Below are 18,349 nucleotides of genomic sequence, written 5' to 3'. Positions count from 1 at the left end.
GAGGTGTTGAATCTCAATGAGTTGACTCAAAGATCTGGCAAGATTGTCTTGTCGTGCAGGTTAAACCGTGGAGTTCTGCTGGTTGTGGTCGGGGTCAAACATGGATGCTGATGGAACAAAGATTCAACGAGACACTGCATTTGGCCCTCTCTTGCAGTTATTGCCCCACTTGAGTTCAAAAGACTTAGCTTGAATCGTGCACTGGTTGCTTGCAAAATATATTCTTCATATTTGACTTAGGGAACTAAGTGTGAAATCCATAATAAAGGTTCTAGATGCTTTAAGGCCAGCTCCATAGCACTGAGCCCCACTTGTTCAGTCTCAATGAGAAGCAGCTCTGTCTGGTCTCAGGCCACAAGCAAGCGCCATCCAGTAGGCCTTCGAGTTGATCCTAATCTCACATTTCTATATTCGTTAACTCTTTGGTTTGTGGACTAGTGCCCCTGTCACAATGCTTCCTCAACTTGAGTGGAAATGAAGGTACTTGAGTGGAAATGAAGGTTCTTGAGCAAGCTCCTGCTCAAAAGTCAGCTTGCGTTTGTGGGACAGAAAATCTTGCTCTTGTAGATGTGGCTTGGTATTAATCCTCCCTGTCAAAGAGTGGATGGCGGGACGTCATTACCAAACTCCTCCTGGAGCCAAGGCATAATGGGCTGCTCTTGGTCCTCCAACTCTGCAGACGGTGCAGGTTTGGCGGGCCAACACTTCAACAACAAAGGGGGGTTTTGCACGTTGTATGCCGAGTTGCCTTTTCAGCACTGAAGGAACGTTGGAAGTCGAGTCAGGCTTTGATGCCGACTTCAAAGACATTGTCAGCATCGGTAGCAGTCTGGAGTGGTTGCTGCGGCACCGTGGGTTGGATCAGACCCGGTTCAGAGGCCTTCATTTGGTGCTGCCCATGGCCTTCATTCTTTATTTTTATGAATAATCTTTTTGCAGGCTTAAAGAAGAGCTGTGTTAATTAACTGATCATCTCTAAGACCTGGAAGGCCCACAAGTATTAAAAGGTCTGCAAAGTCAATAGTGCTCTCGGCTTCGGGGCTGTCAAGGGGCTTAGATGGCTACCATACCAAGAGGGGATCCTCTAAAAATAGGGAATTTAAATAGAGCGTTTAACATTAACGGTCACTCCTCTACTGCAGGAGCTGCTCACCTCCTTTTTTCTTCTTCGTGCTGTGTTGTTCTGCCACCTTCTCCAGGGGCAGACAATATCGCATATCTGATACCTTGTGGAACAAGGAGCAGTAGGAGAAAAGTATATCAGGCGCTGTCTGGCAGGGACTAGGTTGTGCCAGGAAAGAACTTTGGCAGGAGGGAATAGTCATGTTCGAAAGACCACCTGGCACACATTCTTTCCACCACGGTCTCCCGCAGGTTATGGGCGCAGTAAAGCACCACAGCCAGATGGGCAATCGACTGAGCCCTTCTCAGCCTGGCTGTGGAATCCATGTCCCATTTTGCTGCATGGCAAAGACCGGTTACAGGAGATAGGGTAGAGAATGAGGCTCCCAAAAGGCAACGGCTTGTGGTTCCCTCAGCAGGGGGAGTAAGGCCCCTACCACAGCTTAACCAGATAGTTCAACAAGAATGAGGGCCTTCAAGTCTCACCTATGTGGGGCATCAGCAATGTACAGCATTCGTAGCAACCATGGGTTCCGTATCCATTTTTGGATTGGTCTCATGTGAAGTCTTGCATGAGGGATTAATGGGATGCATGCTTATTAGTTTCCTCACTGTCTGATGTTGCCCTTCTGGCAAAGGTGAGTTTGTTCTGTCCCTGGAATTGAGCCTTGCTCCTAGATTCTTTCTCAGGTATTGGGGAGAATACTCCAGTCTGTGTAGTGCTTGCATGGCCATTTGTACGCTCTTCTGGCAGAGTTTGAATGAGTTTGCCTTTACCAGCTAATTCCCTATGTAGTGGTATATATGTGTCCCAAGCCTTCTCAAGTGTGGTGCTACCACAGCAAGGCATTTAGTTAACATCATTGGAGCTAACTTTATCCCAGAAGGAAGTACCTTGCCCTGATAGTGCATCTGGTTTACAATGAACCAATGGTTTTCTAGTGACTGCTGTTTATTGATATTTTGTCTTTGGTACCCATGTACTCCTCCTTACGCAGGAGCAAAATTATGAACAGCCCGTTCTGCAACAGAATCAGGTTGTGGGAAAAACATAGAATGTTCAATAGATTCGTTAAGGTGAAAAGGAGAGATCACCTTAGGGCAGTGGTTTTCAAACTTCTTAATGCAGCGCCCACCCCAGTTAAAAAAAAAAAACATCCCCCCCGAATTTTTCACAATAATTCTATTATGTTGGCAATGTTTAAATATGCCTAGACTTAGGTAAACACTGCAGTTAAATTCTCTTACCTTTTTAAAATGCAATACATTATTTTCTGCTTTAAACAAAGCACTGTTATCTGAGGAATGCTTCATTTAGCCAGAGCCTGGTGCCCCTGGGATCACTTGAGGGGGGGTGAGCCCCCAAGTTTGAAGACCCATGCCTTAGAGAGAAATCTGGGATTGATACGAAGGGCAGCCCTCTTCCTTTGGACTTGGAAGAAGGGTTAATTCCTGTAGCTTAGTGATATGCGTGAGTGAAGTGATAGTAAGAAGGAATGATACTTTCCACAAGAGGAACTGAACGGGGCAGGATTAGTGGGGCTCGAACGTTGGGCCCATGAGTTGTCAGTCCAGTGATGAAATTGCATGCCAGTGCTGGTGGAATGACTCTTTTGAGACCCTTCATGAAAGCTTTAATGACTGAAATCCTAAAGCGAGAGATGTGTTGTCTATATGAAGGCAGCCACAGCAGCTAAATGTAGACATATGGAGATGAAGTCTAGACCAGAAACCTGCAGATATAGTAGGCAACAATGTCACATACTGATCGAAAGATTAATGCATTCTGGGTGACAGTAGCACCAAAATCATTTTAACTTTGCTGCATAGCAGGCCCTGGTAGTAGGCCTGCATGCTTCTTTAAAAATACTGATACATTCTGGAAAAAGGCTGAGGTATCCAAATTCTATGGCCCTAGAAGCCAGACAGCAAGGTTGAGTGACCCAGGATCCGGGTGCCTGATTTCTCCATGGTTCTGTGTGAGAAGGCCGGCCTGTTGGTGAGCCTTTAATGCAGAACCAGAGAAAGTTCAAGCAGAGTTGTGAACCACGGCTGGCGAGCTCATGTGAGAGCCACCAGCCCATCTCCTAAAAGTTCTCGGACAACTGCGAGAGTTGTGGAGAGCATGTGGCGCCCTGTTTCTGAAAGTAACACATGGCTGTCATATTGTCCAGGGGACAAGAACAATCCTACCTATCAGGTGAGGTAGTAAAGCCTTCAACGATAGATGAATGACTAGAAGTTCCAAGTTGTTGATGTGGAGACCCTGCTGTGTGGGCTCATGTGAATGGTCAGATTCCGTAGATGCGCCGCAGCCCCCCCCACGCCCATTGCGGCAAGGAGGTGTCTTTTGTAACGGTCCTCCGCAGAACAGAGTCAAAGAAAGGCTGCCTCTGCAACAGGTTGTTGGTGTTCCACCACTGGAGAGAGCGACAAGTGCGGAAGATGTCAACCCCTGACTGACCCAATGACCATCCGCTTGAGACCCCTGTTGCGCTAGGCATTCTTGCAAGGAAAGCATATGTATACTAGCATGGGGTTCTATGAAAATGCAGGAGGCTCTCATGCCTATGAGGCTGATTACTTTACTGTTTGTGACTTGTTGATGTTGCTTGAAATGTAGGAGCAGTGCTTGAATAGACTGAACCCGAGCAGGGTTTGGATAAGCCATGCCTATCTCTGTGTTGAGAATGGCCCCAAAGTAGGTTTGGATCTGGAAGGGATAGAGTTGGGATTTTGTGGCGGTGGTGGCAAACCCTAACCTGTGAAGGAGGTCTACAGTGACTTGTGCATGCATGCAACATAGTTGGTGGGTGGCACTCTTGATCAGCCAGTCATCCGAGTAAGGCACAAAGTGTACCCCCTATCTGAGCAGGTGTGTGCCCACTACAGCAATGCATTTGGTAAACACTTGATGTGCAGTAGCTACCCCGAAAGGGAGTACTTTGAATTGATAGCGTTTTCCGCTGACCACAAACCTGAGATATTGGTAATGGGCCAGATTTACTGGTATGTGGGAATAAGCTTCTTTCAGGTCGACGTTGTAGGTGTTCTGGAGAGAGTCTGTGTTTGCAAGTGGAAAGGTGGGAGGTGTGGAAATGAGCTCCAGGCAATAACCATGTTGGATAATATCCAGCACCATCTGATATGAGCCAATGGACTGCCATGTGGGGGTAAAAACCCCAAACCGGTGCTGTGTATTTGGGGCAAGTCAGAATTTGGCGGGCTGCAGCTCCTTTGGGGAGCCACCTTTCCCTCTGCCTTTGGAATTATTGCCCTGTAGGACCCTCCAAAGTACACCCTGGGAGAGGATTGCTCTCCTTGGGTGTGCTGGTAAGATGTGGCGGCTTCAGGGCAAGTGTCTTCGAGCCTCCTCAGTAGGGGATGGGGTGAAAGGACCTGCCAGGAGTAGGTGTCTAAACTGTCCCATCCATTTAGCTTGCTCTGTATCCTTTTTATTATTTTTGTTTCCAACATTTGGTCTACTTGTGGCCCAAAGAGGTGCTGGCCATCAAAAGGCATGTTCAGCAAGTGCTGCTGAATTTCTGGTTTGAACCCAGAGATATGGAGCAGGTGTTGTCTGCATAAAAAAACGCTTTGTATTAACTCCCTAGCAGCAGTGTCTGTAGCTTTTAGGGCACAGCAAATGGCAGTCTCTGAGAGCAAGCAGATATCGAACACTATCTCATGTCCCCTCTTCCTGTGTTCCTCTGGGAGGTACTGGAGGAGCTCCTCCATTTCATCTCAGTGGGCATGGCCATATCACGAGAGAAGTTCGATTGAATTGGAAATGTGCCACTAGTTGGCAGATTGCATGGCTACCCTTTTGCCTGCAGCATCTATGCACGTGTTCTCTTTTCTGGGGGGTGAAGCATTCCCACTGGCTTAGGAGTTGGCCGTTTACGAACAGTAATGACTATTAGAGGGTCGGCTGGATTTGGCTGTGAACGTCAATAGGGTCAGTAGGGGAAGCTTTATAATATTTATCTACCCTGAGTGATATGACCCTGACTTGGACGGAATCCTTAAAGATGTCAGGCGTGTGTGGCGTAGCATGCCCTTAAGCATGAGGAGGTACTAAGAAGAACGGTGTGTGGAGGAGAGGGCTTCAAAGAGGAAGCCCTCCTCTTTTTTTTCTTTTTCTTTTCTCTAAACACAAACTATTGCTGTTTCAGTTGTCACATTACAGGATAGCAATGGTTCAGTATTACATTGATTGCAGCAGTTGTCATCTATGGTTACAAAGTATAAGTACATTGATATCCTGGGAAGCATTGTTCAATAGTGGTGTTAGTATGTGCTGCTATGTTTGCCATACTACAAACTCCAGCCCACGCCCACCCCACCCAGATCCCAAACTGTAACTTAACTTTGGATGTGTTATCTAAAAGTTACTAATTTGTACTGGAGAGGGAGGTAGACGTATAAACGTATTAAAGTTAGAACGTAAAGTCATGTGCATCAGAGGAACAAGGGCCTCTACTGTGTGTGTATGCCCCCATTTCAGTATCGAAGGAAAGGTAGTATGGATAAACATGGTGCAGTTCAAAGTTTTATAAGGGGAATGGGTCTTGTGCCTTGAAGCCCTCTAAGAGTGTATCCCATTCATTGGAGATGGGCATTTTACGAAGCCCCCTGTATTCTCCTGCCTGGGAGCTTGACTCTCTGCAAGGCCCCAACGCTGGACCTCTTCCTGCCAGTCTTCAAGTTTGGGAGCCATTGTTGATTTCCATTGTCTAGTAAAAAGACGCTTGGCTAGCATTATCATCAGTCTTGTAAACCTCTCTTTCCCTTTAAATCCCCGTAGGCATAGGCACCCCTGTCATACAGTGCTCCATGTTGTGCCAGTGTGTTTAACCCGTAAGTTCTCCCAGAGCTCTTGCTATTCTGGCCAAGTTGAGTGCCAGTTATGGACAGGCCCATAGCCTATGGAGTAGGTCTGCGCCCTCCACACAACAACGGGGACAGACCGAGGCTACCGTAGGATATATTCTTATTGATGTGGTGAGGAATTAGATATGCCTTGTGTAATATGACATATGGGATGTATTTAAAACTGGTATTATAAGAAAGCTTGCTAGGGTATTCTAGGATTGACTCTCATAACTTATCTGAAAATGTTCTGGACACATCTGCCTCCCATTTTTCTCTTAAGGATGTAAGTGACACCATGAGCTGAGTTTTAAGGCCCTTAAATAACCATCGCACAAGATGTCATCAGTGTCCCATCATGTGTAGAGCCTGAAGTAACTTGTGGGCTGTCAGTTCCTGACCACTGGGCGCCTAGTGTTTACGCATGTGTCTGTGGATACTCTCATGTGTAAAGAAAATGGAGTTTGGGAGGTTATGTGCATTTACAAAATCCTCAAGTGTCATCAAGGAGCCCTTTGCAAAGAGGGCTCCACCCGTGGTAACTACCTCCTGCTCCCAGGGTTCAAGTCTACATCTAGTTAACATGTCAGATACAGTGGGAGTCTCCGCGGGGGTATATTAGGGGCATACAGTTACTGAACCGTGGCGTATCTTTTGGCTGGTTTCCAATACTAGAGCACCACAAGTAATAACGTGTGTTAGAGCAATGTCAGGTTATCTGGGTGGAGTAAACGGTGTAGCTGGCCTCATTCTATCTGTAATGTGGTGTAGTATAGGTCAAATAGATTATGACCTGCAAGCCAATATGATGGCCATTGTAATGGTCCTGCTATACAATATGCTTTGAAATAAGGAACACCATGCCACTGCAGTCAGTGGAGAGTTGAAGTTTGGATAAACTGACTGCGGCGCCCCTGCCCCTATATCAAATCGGTCAGTATAGTATTTAAGTGTCAGAAGGTCTTTGCAGGAATAATAATTGGCAGATTTCCGAAATGGTATAATGGGTGCAGTGCATTACCATTTTGGCCAAGGCTACCCACCCAGACACCGACAAAGGCAGCGTAGTCCAGAAAGCGGCTTGTGATTTAAGCGCCAATATCGTGCATGGCCAGTTTTGTATATTTGGACCCGAGATACTGAAATGTGCAAGGGGCCACTGGCATTTCATGGTCACCTAAGTGTAAAATGGGTTCCACATAGGTACCAGGGACTGGTACCTATGTGGAACCCAAGTACTGAATGAGTATGTCCAAGATTTATCAGCATTAGTATGAAGGCCTGAGAAAGCTCAGAAGATTGCTCTCCCAGGCCTGTGTTTTCTCGGAGATCTTTGAGATACAAAATCATATCATCTGCATAGGGTGAAATAGTATGAAGGTGTTGCCTATGGGAATCCCTTTGTGTGCTATCTCTTGCCAGATTTGGGCTAAGGGTTCGACTGCTAGGATAAAGAGTAGCAGGGAGAAGGGGCACCCTTGTCTCGTGCCCCACCATACTGGGTAAGTTTGAGGTATATGTGGACCTGTACGTGCCAAAGCTGTAGGGGTAGTGTATAACCGTTTTACCCAGTTAATGTAAGCCTGGGGTATCCCAAAGTGACGGAGGTTTATTAGCATAAAGTCCCAGTGAAATGAATCAAAAAATTGTCAGATATCTAGGGAGATGCAACACACGTGCAGATATAGGTCCTTAATTGCATCCATTATTCGAAACCGGCATCAAATATTCATTGACATGTTTCAGTGAGGTACAAAGCCGCATTTGTCTACATGTATCAGCCCTGGAAGCAGAGGTAGGAGACTATGAGCCAAGAGCTTGCTCAGGATTTTATGTTTGGTGCTCAATATAGACATTAGGTGATACAAGGATATTGGCCAGGGGGACCTCCAAGGTTTTAATAGTGATGACACCAATGCTTCCAAGGTTGTAGGGGGGAGCTGGCGAGTCTCAAGGGCTGAATTAAATAGTCGTACTAATTGTGGGCTCAATTGGGTGGCGTATGTAGAATGAAACTCTACTGGAAGGCCATCTGACCCCGGTATTTTATTGTGTGCCAGTTTCTTCAAGTTATGTGTGTGGAGAGGGAAACACCATCAGTTGCCTGTACTTTATGTATTCGTGCCCCTGTAGGAACCCCTGTATAGCGCCAAGTCCATAGGAGGATAGGGCGAGTATAATTCTGTATAGTAGTCATGAAAGGCTGTATTAATCACTAGTTGGGTCCTCACCAGGCCATGGGTCTGGGTGTCAATTGCTAAGATCGGTGTAGGAAGAAGTTCAGAATGTATTAATTGAGCCAGAACTGTACCTCATCTGTCTGCTTCGGCATGCACCCTTTGTGTATATAGGCAGGAGTCTATCACTTTGAGGCGTTCCAGTAACTCAGCATACTGTACTCTGACTTCCTGTAATTGGGGCATGATGTCTGCATTAGTAGCCATTGCCTGTTCTAGAGGACCAAGCAAATCTTCTGTCCTTTTCATGTGTCTGAGGACCAACTTCCTGGCCCCTACAACTGTGTTGATAGCTACACCCCGGAGCACCACTTTGAAGGATCCCCATTCCACTATGGGTGAGGAAGCAGTGCTGTTATTTTCAGCACAGTATGTGTCTATGGTAGTCACTTGGGTGTCCCGGAATACCGAGTCCTCCAGTAAGGCAGGTTGGAGCCTCCAGGTAGGGATAGGGGTAGGAACTCAGCCCCACCAGAGAGATACCTTAAGGGGGTTATGATACAATATGGTCTTGCCTGGATGACGTTGGATTAGAGATGTGTTGGACAAAGAAAGCAGTCTAAGCAGGTGTGTAATGTGTGTGGTAGTAGAGTGAGTATTCCCTTATAACTTCATTACAACCGTGGAAATACATCGTGTATGTCACAACCGTCCACCCATTGTCTTAGTAGTCAGGCTTGTTGATGTCTACTACAACGTTAAAATCCCCTCCCAGCACCCATTGGTGATGAGTCCAAACTGCCAGCACGTTCAACAGGTGCGTGTAAAAAGTATCTTGTTCTGTATTGGGCACATAACTGCACCCCAGCACTATAATCTCTCCATCCACTGTCCCTTTCACAAGTACATATTACCCTATTACCCCTGTGCATCTACTCTGGAGTCTATAACTCCGAAGGGCACTCCAGCCTGGATCCAGATCACCTCCCCCATCAAATAGCCAGAGTAAGATCTGTGTAACAATTGACCGCACCAACTTTTACATACTTTGGTAACCTCAGGGGTGAACAGGTGAGTTTCTTGTCGAAAGGCAACATGTCCTGATGTCTGTCTAATTGAGCTAGTATCTTGTATCTTTTATGCATTGTCCCCATGCCCTGTATGTTCCATGTTATCAAGGTATACTGCTTAGTTATCAATGTCATGCTCTTATGGGACCATTAGTGAAATAACCATTGCTTGTTGCATGCAACCCCATTCCACCACCCCCCACCACTCGAAAACCAAAGTAACACAGCTGAACCAGTTAAAACAATGCCCAAATACTCAGTCCAGCAATTGTCCATCATTCGACCAACCCTGTAAACAAAGGTATAACAGTCCAAACAGTGAGAACCATAGGCCTATGCTACTTGGTCGCATAGGGCCTGTGTGACAACAAAATTTCTACTACGTTGCATATGTTAAAGGCCTCCCATGAGCCACTTGGACACCCGGGCCCCGAATCTGCTTGTTCCAGACATAAAAAGGATATTTATCAAGATTTAGTAAGGGTGCTCGAACAGCCAAGTATGAAGGCTCCACTAGCCCCACCTATGGGAGTGTGTTGTGTACCGCATCTGCCAGGACTGAACGGGCCTTGTGGGGTGGGGGGAGAGGTCATTGCTGTAAATGAAAGGATCAGCCTTGGTTATCCATGCAGTAGCATCTCTGTAACCCTCGCCCCAGAGTCGTTATGATGTTGTGGATCTTTCTTATAACTCCTCTGCTGTCTGGGGAGTTACTGTCTGAACAATGGCTCGCTCCCATTTGTTTTAGAGTTTGAAGTGCTCTCCTGCGATGAGCTGGAGCTGATGGACTGTCGTGTAGTCCTTAGAGTTGTTGCCGATTGTATGGCCTCCAGCTGTCCTTCCATCACCTGCTGAGGTGAAGAGGTCCGCGACCAGTCCCCCCAGGTTGTGCCGTTGTGGGTCGTCTGTTGCCTAAAGGCTAATTTTGTTTTCGTAGAGGTGGCACCGGTTCAATCACGAACACGTTTGAGAGGCCAGTAGGGGCCACCTCTGTTCGAAACCAGTTCTCCATGAATGCACGGCGTTTGTGCCCTCAGCCCCCTTGGGGAATCTTATTATGCGCACATTATTGTGGTGGGCCCTCCCCTCCACGTACTCTGTATGGTCCTGTAGCACTTCATCTTGGCGCTGCAGCTGGGCCAACCGTGTGGTTAATTCCTCATGTCTGGGAAATAATGTTGGAAGGCTTAACTCAGGGTTTTTTAATTTAACGGATAGCTTGCTGTGGTCATCTTTCAGTAGACTTGCTTCAGCGGTGATGGTCCCTAGTTTTTGATCTATGACCATCCATGAATCCCGTATCTCCTGCAAGATCAGGACTAGTCTGTCTATAGGGGGAGTCCCCTGAGGAGGGTATGTCCAGGTCCAGTGTCTTAGAGAGGGTGCCCTTCAACAGGGGCAACAGGAGAATCACCACTGTGACCCACTTCTACACCATTCACCTCCGCCTGGCACCTTATGTGCTCTTCAGGGCACTAGTCAACAGGGCCACTGAGGCGGTTTTGTGGTTAAATGCCCCCTCAGTAGTCTTCGGTCACAAGCCCCAGCTGTGCTGCTCTCAGTCCCTCAGTTTTGGGCCGCCAATGCCACCCTTAGGATGTTGTTGTTTGATTCTGGGGACCGGGCCTAGGAGCCCAGGAATTATGCATCTGCCATGGCTGCCAGTTGGTTATGCTTCAGAGAAAGCCCTCTTCTAAAGCCTCTGTACCAAGGCTCACCTTGTGGACGAAGGCCGCTCAACCAATAAGCTCCTGATAGGATGTAGAATTGTCCAAAGGAGAGGGACTGGCAGGGAACAGGTCAGGGTCTGTGTCCCTGGGTGGGTCTTAACCACAGGTGTGAAGGGTCACCCTGTGGAAGTATGTCATATGTATCGTCCCCTCCCAAAGACTGCCAATGACAGAGTGAGGAGGCCCATAGAGAAGTATGTGGGTAAGGTAAAGGCTGAGGAGATGGTTGAGAGTGAGGTAAAAGCCTCTTCACAGGGATGGCTGAGTGGGGTAAAGGGCTTGTCGACCTATCCACCTTCTTGCATTGCTTTGCTGGAACTGAAACGTTGAGAGCTTCCTCAAAGGACAGCTGGCACTTGGAAGATGGAGCAGCAGTAGACCCTGAAGGGAGTGCAAAGATCCAGCCCACATTGGGATGACTGACCAGGTGTTTCTGCCTTGCGTCCATCTCCTCTTGCATCTTTTGGAGGATGAGTTCAACAGTGCAAACACCAGCATCAGATTTCCTGGTCGATACTGAAGGACTCTGCTCCGAGGGTGCCTTTGGTTTTAGTGCCAAAGCAGTCGGCTTCAAAGGTTTCTTAGCTTCCGAGCCAGAGCTGAACGGGTCATCTGTAGTTTGTCAGTGCCTGCCATGGCCTGAAGGCAGTGGTAGTCCGAAGGCCTGGCATTGGCTAGTCAGCTTGAGAACTTTGTCTGGGGGGAGAGGGTGCTGTACTCACAGAATAAATCTTCGATTTCCAGCTCAGATCAGGAGTTTTCCCCAGGGGAGAAAGCTTCTTCGTCTATAGCCAAGGGTTGTGGACTATGTTCCCTCTCACTGGCCACGGGACCAAAGATCTATGGTGTCACTGCCACCCCTGTGTGACATCCCAACTCGACAAGCTCAACGGTTGTGAAGAGTCTTCTTGAATGGAACAAGCAGCAGGTGTTGCAGGTGGTCTCGTCCTACTCAGATGAGAGACCCAAATTACAGACCTGGTGGTCGCTTCAAGGATATTTTGCATGGCAGCGAGGACAGCATATGAATGGTGTCTATTCCATCACCAGCATGGCATGGTGGAGAGACATGGCGGAGATGGAGGTAGGCCTCGAAGAGCAAGGCCCACACAGGGTCACAGTCAACCCAAACCCCGCTAGAGCAGTTACAATCGTCGACCCCAAAACCAAGAGCAAGGGAGACACGATCAAAGAGCAATACCGACTGAGGGGCAGAATCTGTGTAGACTGAGCAGTGTGCCGCAACAGTGGCGACCCAGAGCACAAAAGCACATGTTCAAACCCGATTGCAGAAAGAAACAATTTAACAATAGAGCTGATGACCACGTGCATTACCCGCAAGAGGAGGATTCACAATACCTCGTGACTTGAAATACTTTTTTAAAGAAAAACAACTTGCACACATCCAGGTCTAACACTAAGTGGCAGGAATATGCACAACACTTTATTTGAAGGATCGCAGTGAACTGTCTTCAACTTAATAGTGATAAGATGGAAATATTGCGGCTCGGTGAAGCCCAGGACTTTTGTCCCCGAGAAGGTGACCCTCCAAATTCAGGGCAGACGCCTTCTCCAGGCTTTCTGTGAATAATATGGGTGTCAAACTAGACTATACACTATCCATGAAGGATCACATCATCGCTGCCTGCGAGGCCTTCTTTGCCACCATGCGGCTCCTGAGGAAAGTCTTCCCTTGGTTCCTAGACTCTGCAAGAAAAAACATGTTTGAGGCCTTTTCATAAGTTGCTTGGACTATGGCAACGCTTTGCTTATATCTGCCAATTACACTTTATTTGGCAAGCTCCAGGTGGTGCAAAACATGGCTGCTTGCCTGGTTTGCAATCTTGCGGTAGGCTCTCCCTTTGCACCCATTCTAAGAACTTTACACTGGCTTCTGATCAGAAAGAGCGCCGTTTTCAAGATCTGCTGCTTTACTCATAATGCTCTGATGGGTGCGGCCTCAGTCAATGTGCAGGTCAAACTGCGGTACTACTGTTTTTTTTTTTTTAGAAAACTTAGATCAATTAATAAGGTGCTTCTGACCATTCCTTACATTCGTGCTTCCAGCCTTGGCAGCAGGGCTTTATCCTTTATTGTTCCATCACCTGGAATCAACTCCTATACCACCTTTGTTGCGGTTCCAACTATGCCAAGTATATAAAAAATAAAATATCCATGGCCAGGCAGTTTTTGGGCTATGTGGTATTTTTGCGTTGGCATAGTGATGAGATATACCTTCGGGTAAAAGTCTTTGCACTATATTAAGTGGGACATGTTTATCTACAGCCATACATGCCCTGGTCATTTGTTTAGAAACCAGAGATCCAGAATTGATCTAGGTTTGGTACCGGAAAATATACAGAGTAGATACCTTGGTTGTTCTCTTGTCCTGGTACCTTTTCTGTCACCTGTTTTTGTAGGAGCTCCCCCACCTCCTGTTGTAACCAAAGTTGTTCTTCCCTGGTATGAGTACTCTTGTTTTGCCTTCACATTTGGTGTTCATAAGAGTTCAATACTGTAGCCATGTTGGATCATGTTCAGTATGCATTTGTTGAAAGTGACTGACCTTCACTCTTAGAGGAAACCCGGCTCCCATTGGTTTTATGTGGGTAGGCTTTCCTTCTTGAAGTCACTAGTCAATGAGCCTGCCCCTTTTGGGAGATGGCCACTTCCTTTGGCCTTGCCTCGAAAAGACTGACGTGGTGTTCAAGAGAACTCCCACTGTGCTGTGCCATTGCCTGCGCAGAGAAGGATGTTTCTGAAGTGCTGGGCTGAATATCTCTGCCTGAGGGCCTAGTCATTAGAGCGGCCCCCGTTCTCATGCAGCAGTGAAAATGCAGAGCTCCCCTCGATTTCATAACGTCATTGTCTTTCTTATTTGGTTAAAAGTGTCACCCACCACTGCGTCAAAAATATGCTCTCCTGTGAAGTGGATGTTAACGACAACCAATTGAACTTTGTGTTTAAGCCGAGAGTAGCAGCGACACGTCTCCTAAGAGTACTGCCCGTGCACAGCTGTCTTCTTGGCACTCAGGGCTGACGGGAGACAAGAGTTGAGAAATAGCCGTGCCCTCCTAGATGTTTGCCATTTTCCTGTACTGTTTGGGGAGGTGCTGCATCAACTCCTCCACCCCCCCTCCAACACAGCTGACACCTATATATACATTGAACAGTGTACTGGAGCTGGCCATTCTCCATTCAGTGGCAGCCACGCTGTCTACTCTGCATCCCACCTTCTTCACTCTCCCTTTCCTTTGCTGGTGCAAGGCCCATTGACGTTAGGGCATTAGCTCTTTCCTGGTTGTGGCAACTATATGATGGAATCAGTGACTGCACTGCCCTTTACACAGAGGGGTGTCTGGAGGAAGGTTTATATTTTTTCTCCAGCCGAGGAGTTACTGTTTTGCATGAGGTTGGCTTCCTAAAAGTCTCCCTACCTTTATCTAGAATACTTGGAAGAACTGTGAGATATAGAGTACTCTTCAATTATGGCAAAAGAGTTTCAAGAAGAAAACATGCTTTGACTGTTTTTCCTATTTTTGCATCCCATATTATCTGTAGCTCCCTTTACCAAGGTGTTGATTGGAGTGAAGGCCTCGAAGGGTAGGATTACAGAGCCTCCACTGGCAAATCTGTGTTGAGATCCTGCTATCTCCCTCTACATTCTTGGGGTCCTGGAAAAGCCCTTCTTTGTAGAAGACCTCCTCTTGGGGTTAGGGTGTAGTCAGTGGTTGCAACTCAACTTGCTCCTCTGCACGGCCCGTCTTCCACAGGTCTCAAAAGGGAGTCAAAACCCTTTGGAGATTTACCTAAATCTTTCTTCTTTCTTCATTTAGGCTTCAAGGCATTGCTTTTTCCTTTCAACCTTGGGCATTTATAGTCTGAGTCAACGGTATGTGCCATCTTTACTTTTGAATACTCACCCTAATAGCTGGGGTGAAACCCATTGATGTTATACTTATGAGGATCATTATCACATTGGATTAAAACAGTACAAAAAATAATAATAGGTAACCAAGTTTTACAAAGGGGCTGTGCTTCCATCATAAAGAATCATATGAACTGTAAATTGTAGCAGAAACAAGTATTCAAGCTAATAATATTTAGACCATTTAATGACGATTTCACTGGGGTTTAATTTTCATGATTAAGGTGATTGTTTTATATTATGTTCATACATGCTAAGACCAAGGGAATCTATCAATTTTCCCTTGTAAATGTGCTAACATGATAAATGTATTAAATAGAAGGACAAAAATATAAGTGTAACAACTGAATAAAGTCTGTATGCTAATATTATCAAAATGTTGATACACGTATGTTTAGTGCACATTCTTCATACCCATGGTCAGCTCCCACGAGTATCGCACCTATTTTTTCCTGGCATAGAAGCTAGATATCTGTTGGTCAGTCAAGGGTTCTTTCCCGGTTACTGCTTTCTCCAGTCTTCATGTTGCTCTGCTCGCTGCTTTGTTAATCCCTCTCTAAAAAAAGATTCAAGCTGCTGGAAAACTGCATTCGCAGAGCAAATCAAAGGAGAAGGCAGTTTTCCGATCAAATCAAATGAGAATGCAGTTTTTCAGAACCTCCCAATTATACTAAACGCAAAAGGTGAAAGACAGTTTATGAATCTGGGAGGGGGCTTATAGTTCTGAAGAGGTAATGTCGTTCCGGGCTAAGGTATGTGAGAGATACTAACATCCTTAGAAAGATGTTTTCAGACTCGGTGGCTCTTAAAATGGTTTACTCAGAGGTTCATGATGGGAAACAATATTTAGAGCAATTCTCTAATGGATACTCCATTTCTCATCACTATCCGATAAGAACTTTAACAAGAGAACATGAACATTTCAGACCCTGCCAATACTCGAATGGTGGAGGCTTAAATTTAAGTGAGTTACTCACTGAGGATACATTATGGTTGAATGGGGTTCATGGAGTCATTTACACAGAATTGGAGGATTAGTGTAGAAACTGATTTTGTCTACCCTGGGTACCATGGGTGGAAAATTATTAATAAATGGGCACCATGGAATTAGTCTAAACTCAATGAAAACTTTATTTTAAAAAGCTATTTAAATGCTTTGTTTCATATTTTTTTCTCTTTCTTTGTCCTACCTCTTCATAACACTCCGGGGAGGGTTTATCTATTTAATTATTTCTGAGTAAAAAAACCTTTACCCAGTTTTCTTATGAAGTAACATTGTACAGTCCAAAACAATCTCAGAACAATTGCCCTGAAACTTTTTCCACAATGGCATAGAGCAAGTACTTTGCAAGGGAAGTGCTGGCCATAAAGCAGTGAAACTCTGTGTTGCCATCTAGAGCTGCAGGTTATGTCATTGTTCTGCAGATCTGTAGTGCACAGCCAATCGCTCTGAGAGTTCAACTAGAGGGCTTGGATTTCTTAAGAAAACTGATTGTTACTTAACAGCAACATAAAACGTGTTTGGAGGACAGATTAAAATCTAATGAAAATTTTAATCACAGCATATGGTGAACGGTATTTTAGCTCCGCAAGATCCAAATGACTTGACATGTGCCCTGGACAAGGCCAACAGAGGACTAATAACTGGAATAGTTATGCACTTGGGTTTATGCTTCGAACACTATTCTCACATACACAAACTTGTGGCATTACATTTGAAGCAATCTCTTTTGGCACTAGAAGCACTGGGCATCGCTTAAACTGACACGTGAAAGCCATTGTGAATGCATTTCCTCATTACGGTCATTAAGCTGACGAATACTGATGGAGTAAAGGCATTAGCTGGGTTACGGGAACCATAAAGTGGTCAAAGAACGATGGTAAAAAAAAAAAAAAAGATCTAATCAAGCTAAAAAACTCGTACGTCTGTCAGTAAAATATCATGTCCCACAGGGATCTGCACCTGCAACCATGTTATTCTATCTTTCTATGGATCCCTTCAATTCTCCCGAATAGACAACTTAAAACATTCCATCCATGGGCTGACAATACACAACCCTACATCAAACACTAAGAGGCCTTGGCAAAACAACCCAATCCTAGATATGGAAGTTTATTTAAAATTGAGCCTCAGAAACACTTCATCCTCATCAAATGAGGTAGACTACAACTCAGACTGAGAACTAGCTCCAAGCACATCACTTGATGGACCACAATCATTCATTGCCACAGGCTTCAAATGGTTAGACTTTCAATCTATTTCCAACTCTACTACAAAAAGTTAAAAATCGTGATGGCTTATCACAAGTCACCTCCTCAAAATTCAACCATGCCTTCTGTCACCAGACCTTCCACTTAAACATCATTCATTCATGCCTTATATTCATTCAAGCAAAGCCTTGTCCTTGAATATATCAATGGAGGTCAGCAGTCTTCTTAGCGAGCACCCTGAAGCCACCCTCAATATTCAACAATATCCTGCACTGCTCAGCTGTTTACTTGGCCAATCCAAATACTACTGCAATACATCAATGTTAAGAGACTCACGGGAGCTATTTTTAAAAGACCATCACATTAAAATTCTTATGTACCATTTAAGGTTTAACATGCTAAACAGCATATATGTTTCAGATCAGTCTACAGCAACATGTATTGTGTGAGCCATCTAATTCTAGTAATCCCCAAAATAAGGAAAGTGAATACTTAACAACAATCTTTCTCAGCATCTTCTACTTGGAATGAACTCCACACTTCAGACTGGCACTCCTTAGATCCGGGAAGATCGGAAGCTCAGTCTTTTCATCATTTGTGTTTAAGGGTACTTCTATAGAACAAGTCTAGCTAGGAAGCTACTTAACACTGCAAAGCAGGAGCTCAGGATCGCCACTGGATAAAGTGAACAATCGGATATGCACACAAAAATAGGCCATTAGGTAAGTATGCAATTTGAGCATGGAGGAAAAAATGAAGAACTGCAGCAAGCGCAGATGCAGTGCTACTTAACAGGGGGCGGGAGGGCTCGGTTTCTTTCTGCAGAGCAGAATGTGCAAGCCTGGTATAAGGGTGAGAGGGAATTGTTACAGTCCTTCTTTGATTACTTTACGTTCAAGGAATCACTGTCATTTGCAATTATGTCAGTATTCTGACCTTCATATATGTCACCAATGAAGAATCTACTCTGGACCTTTGATCCTAGTATGTGGCCTCATTCGTTGACCAGTTTAACATTAGGCTAAATAAATTATTCAATCGGACATGGAGTCTGAATGTTAATTCATAGGAGAATGGAAAAGTGAAACAGGTAAACCACCAAGCGACCCAAACCATCACCAGAATTGCCACAACGCTAGAAAATGAGGCTTTTTCCACCAACATGGTACGCAGTTAATATGTTTCATGCTGCGGCCTCACCGGCCTTGCCCACAGCAGATATTCATAAAAATGTCCTTC

This window comes from Pleurodeles waltl, chromosome 4_2, assembly GCF_031143425.1.
Source record: "Pleurodeles waltl isolate 20211129_DDA chromosome 4_2, aPleWal1.hap1.20221129, whole genome shotgun sequence".
NCBI classification, from domain to species: Eukaryota; Metazoa; Chordata; class Amphibia; order Caudata; family Salamandridae; genus Pleurodeles; species Pleurodeles waltl.
The sequence above is the reverse complement of the archived record's forward strand: the minus strand, read 5'-3'. Positions refer to the sequence as shown.